At 54.1% G+C, this 5,000-nt stretch overlaps 1 non-coding gene across 1 annotated transcript in view; it reads left to right on the top strand.

Annotated features, from left to right (window-relative positions):
• Window positions 1–3,097: 3,097 nt before the first annotated feature.
• Window positions 3,098–5,000, top strand: part of LOC124774274 — a 1,909-nt gene continuing 6 nt past the window's right edge. Inside the window, exon 1 of the ribosomal RNA XR_007015262.1 lies at window positions 3,098–5,000. This exon is cut by the window's right edge and continues 6 nt beyond it. This is a non-coding gene — a ribosomal RNA (small subunit ribosomal RNA).

Raw genomic sequence — 5,000 nt, 5'->3', positions numbered from 1 at the left:
ATGTCCTATACAACGGTGCACCCAACATCACAATAGTACCTCCTGTCACAGCGCACAAACAATGACATGAGTCAAAGACACAGGTCTCACACAAGCATAGAATTGGAGCGCCGCCTCTAATAAGCCAAAGGTGCATCCTGACGTGACAAATCTGATCATGTCACAAGCATTCACTTACTATAATCACTATCAACGAACCTGCCGCCCCCGCCCCCCCCCCTACACCTTTCCTTACAACAACGTGTAACCTAACCTAACCTAACCTAACCTATGTTGTACCTTAACCTAACCTATGTTGTACCTTAACCTAACCTATGTTGTACCTTAACCTAACCTATGTTGTACCTTAACCTAACCCATGTTGTACCTTAACCTAACCCATGTTGTACCTTAACCTAACCCATGTTGTGCCTTAACCTAACCCATGTTGTGCCTTAACCTAACCCATGTTGTGCCTTAACGTAACCCACGTTGTGCCTTAACGTAACCCACGTTGTGCCTTAACCTAACCCACGTTGTGCCTTAACGTAACCCACGTTGTGCCTTAACGTAACCCACGTTGTGCCTTAACGTAACCCACGTTGTGCCTTAACGTAACCCACGTTGTGCCTTAACGTAACCCACGTTGTGCCTTAACGTAACCCACGTTGTGCCTTAACGTAACCCACGTTGTGCCTTAACGTAACCCACGTTGTGCCTTAACGTAACCCACGTTGTGCCTTAACGTAACCCACGTTGTGCCTTAACGTAACCCACGTTGTGCCTTAACGTAACCCACGTTGTGCCTTAACCTAACCCACGTTGTGCCTTAACCTAACCCACGTTGTCCCCTAACCTAACCCACGTTGTCCCCTAACCTAACCCACGTTGTCCCCTAACCTAACCCATGTTGTCCCCTAACCTAACCCATGTTGTCCCCTAACCTAACCCATGTTGTCCCCTAACCTAACCCATGTTGTCCCCTAACCTAACCCATGTTGTCCCCTAACCTAACCCATGTTGTCCCCTAACCTAACCCATGTTGTGCCCTAACGTAACCCATGTTGTGCCCTAACTTAACCCATGTTGTGCCTTAACGTAACCCATGTTGTGCCTTAACGTAACCCACGTTGTGCCTTAACGTAACCCACGTTGTGCCTTAACGTAACCCACGTTGTGCCTTAACGTAACCCACGTTGTGCCTTAACGTCACCCACGTTGTGCCTTAACGTAACCCACGTTGTGCCTTAACGTAACCCACGTTGTGCCTTAACGTAACCCACGTTGTGCCTTAACGTAACCCACGTTGTCGCCTAAACCTGCTCTGTAATTGTTATACGACTCGTTCAATTAGTGTAGTGTTGCCCACCCGCAACCCTCGCAATATAGTTCGCTACTCGCACTGCCCGCTCCCCTGTGTATCGCTTCATGTTAAACACCTTGCAAGTCTTGCTGACTTTCCACATGCTCCTGCTGTACACTGTTATGTGGATGGCAGCAGGACGTACATGCCGCCCCCCCCCCCCCACCCCTCCCCACGTCCCCACCTTGCCCCCTGCCTTCGCAAGCTGGTTGGTGAGAAGTTTGCATGTTCAATGCCCTTCGCATGCGACGTACTCAGGCTACGTTGTGGTGCGGCCTGTGTCAACTGTCCGCTGATGTCGTACGCATAAACCACAATCTGTACTGCACATTCGTCCTTATGTACTGAATGATACATCGTGGCACATGTGTGACCGTACAACGACTGCGCCCAAAAACGGCGGACCATACAGTGCAAATATTGTGCACGCAGCTACGTGTCGTCTCCCTATGAGAGCTGGATTGCAGTGTGGTACGCCATAGAGACGTGTGGGAGGAACGGACGCCGTGGATGGCGATCAGCATGAGCTGTGTGTTGATGTATTCGGACCTAGTCGTCTCTCCTCAAACACCGTGATAGCATGGTGCACCGCGTTCCATATCTGCGACATGCTACAGAGGCCGGTTGACAGTCGTTCGAGCAATGGACATCGCATACGTACGGGGGCCACCTTCCACGTATTGTCTAGGCGTGCACATTTTGTTGCGTGTATGTGGGCAGACGTAGTGTGGCGTGACACCTGACACAGGCATGCAATAATCGTTGAAGTTGCTAATGGCGATGGACGCCTACGTTTGCTGGTGAAGTTACGCAAATGAAGAAATGGTAACCCGTTGTGGTGCGGTTGTTCTCGCTAGGGGTGAATCGGTGATGGCGACGATAGGTTGAGGTACTAACCGGTTGTTCCAGCGATACCCACCATGCCGATGAAACTGAACGGCATCTGGGTGTGAAGCGATACGCGGCGGTGGCTGGGTGGGACCGTCCCCGGCCGGTGAGGGGGCGCCTCCCGGCGTGCTGGCCGCGCGGTGCGTGGGCGCACGCGCTACAGCCGGCTGGTGGGGGCGGCCAGTGGCAGGCGCGCCGGCCGACGGACGCGGCAGGCGTCGCAGCTGCGCGCCGGCGCACCCTGCGCGCGGCGCCGTGCGGCCAAAGTAGGTCCTCGCGGGCCCGGTGCGAAGCGCGGTGGACATCTTCAGTGTGCTGGTCCGATTGAGGACTGTGTGCGTTGAGGATGCGCCGCCGCCCGGCGCTCGGCGCCGCGACGCCGTCTGCTGCTCGGTCGCCCCAGCGGTTCTCGCTGGTGGTTTGTATCGCAGCTGTGCGGATGTGTTGGCGCGTGCGCTGTGCTGGGAGAGTTCGCTTCGGCACCCAAGTGGGGCTTTTGTCCTTCTGTGGCGCTGGCGTTGGAGCTGCCGGTCACCGTAGGTGGCGCGTGTTGTCTCCCGCCGGCAATGCCACGACAGCACGCTCCCGGGCCTCTGTCGGCAGCGGCAAGCTCAGTTGGGAGCACGGGTGGTCGCACCGAAAGCGTCTACTCGCCTAACTCCGGGCGATTGCGCCTCTCTCGAACCCGACCAAGTACTTGGGACGGCGCTGCGCGCCGCCGGGACCTGAGAGGGTTTCGAGGTGTATTGTGCAGGGGAGCTCAGCCTCCTCCTGTTTGCAGAATGATTGAGCGGACGCTTGCGTGTTCGCGCGGGCCCCCGGGACACACTCCCGGGCGGCCGGCTGCTCAGCTCTAGTTGACGCAGCTCCCTGGTTGATCCTGCCAGTAGTCATATGCTTGTCTCAAAGATTAAGCCATGCATGTCTCAGTACAAGCCGCATTAAGGTGAAACCGCGAATGGCTCATTAAATCAGTTATGGTTCCTTAGATCGTACCCACGTTACTTGGATAACTGTGGTAATTGTAGAGCTAATACATGCAAACAGAGTCCCGACCAGAGATGGAAGGGACGCTTTTATTAGATCAAAACCAATCGGTCGGCTCGTCCGGTCCGTTTGCCTTGGTGACTCTGAATAACTTTGGGCTGATCGCACGGTCCTCGTACCGGCGACGCATCTTTCAAATGTCTGCCTTATCAACTGTCGATGGTAGGTTCTGCGCCTACCATGGTTGTAACGGGTAACGGGGAATCAGGGTTCGATTCCGGAGAGGGAGCCTGAGAAACGGCTACCACATCCAAGGAAGGCAGCAGGCGCGCAAATTACCCACTCCCGGCACGGGGAGGTAGTGACGAAAAATAACGATACGGGACTCATCCGAGGCCCCGTAATCGGAATGAGTACACTTTAAATCCTTTAACGAGTATCTATTGGAGGGCAAGTCTGGTGCCAGCAGCCGCGGTAATTCCAGCTCCAATAGCGTATATTAAAGTTGTTGCGGTTAAAAAGCTCGTAGTTGGATTTGTGTCCCACGCTGTTGGTTCACCGCCCGTCGGTGTTTAACTGGCATGTATCGTGGGACGTCCTGCCGGTGGGGCGAGCCGAAGGCGTGCGACCGCCCCGTGCGTGCTCGTGCGTCCCGAGGCGGACCCCGTTGAAATCCTACCAGGGTGCTCTTTATTGAGTGTCTCGGTGGGCCGGCACGTTTACTTTGAACAAATTAGAGTGCTTAAAGCAGGCAAGCCCGCCTGAATACTGTGTGCATGGAATAATGGAATAGGACCTCGGTTCTATTTTGTTGGTTTTCGGAACCCGAGGTAATGATTAATAGGGACAGGCGGGGGCATTCGTATTGCGACGTTAGAGGTGAAATTCTTGGATCGTCGCAAGACGAACAGAAGCGAAAGCATTTGCCAAGTATGTTTTCATTAATCAAGAACGAAAGTTAGAGGTTCGAAGGCGATCAGATACCGCCCTAGTTCTAACCATAAACGATGCCAGCCAGCGATCCGCCGCAGTTCCTCCGATGACTCGGCGGGCAGCCTCCGGGAAACCAAAGCTTTTGGGTTCCGGGGGAAGTATGGTTGCAAAGCTGAAACTTAAAGGAATTGACGGAAGGGCACCACCAGGAGTGGAGCCTGCGGCTTAATTTGACTCAACACGGGAAACCTCACCAGGCCCGGACACCGGAAGGATTGACAGATTGATAGCTCTTTCTTGATTCGGTGGGTGGTGGTGCATGGCCGTTCTTAGTTGGTGGAGCGATTTGTCTGGTTAATTCCGATAACGAACGAGACTCTAGCCTGCTAACTAGTCGCGTGACATCCTTCGTGCTGTCAGCGATTACTTTTCTTCTTAGAGGGACAGGCGGCTTCTAGCCGCACGAGATTGAGCAATAACAGGTCTGTGATGCCCTTAGATGTTCTGGGCCGCACGCGCGCTACACTGAAGGAATCAGCGTGTCTTCCTAGGCCGAAAGGTCGGGGTAACCCGCTGAACCTCCTTCGTGCTAGGGATTGGGGCTTGCAATTGTTCCCCATGAACGAGGAATTCCCAGTAAGCGCGAGTCATAAGCTCGCGTTGATTACGTCCCTGCCCTTTGTACACACCGCCCGTCGCTACTACCGATTGAATGATTTAGTGAGGTCTTCGGACTGGTACGCGGCATTGACTCTGTCGTTGCCGATGCTACCGGAAAGATGACCAAACTTGATCATTTAGAGGAAGTAAAAGTCGTAACAAGGTTTCCGTAGGTGAACCTGCGGAAGGA

The sequence above is a fragment of the Schistocerca piceifrons genome, unplaced genomic scaffold, assembly GCF_021461385.2.
Source record: "Schistocerca piceifrons isolate TAMUIC-IGC-003096 unplaced genomic scaffold, iqSchPice1.1 HiC_scaffold_961, whole genome shotgun sequence".
Classification (NCBI taxonomy): Eukaryota; Metazoa; Arthropoda; class Insecta; order Orthoptera; family Acrididae; genus Schistocerca; species Schistocerca piceifrons.
The sequence above is the reverse complement of the archived record's forward strand: the minus strand, read 5'-3'. Positions and strand labels throughout refer to the sequence as shown.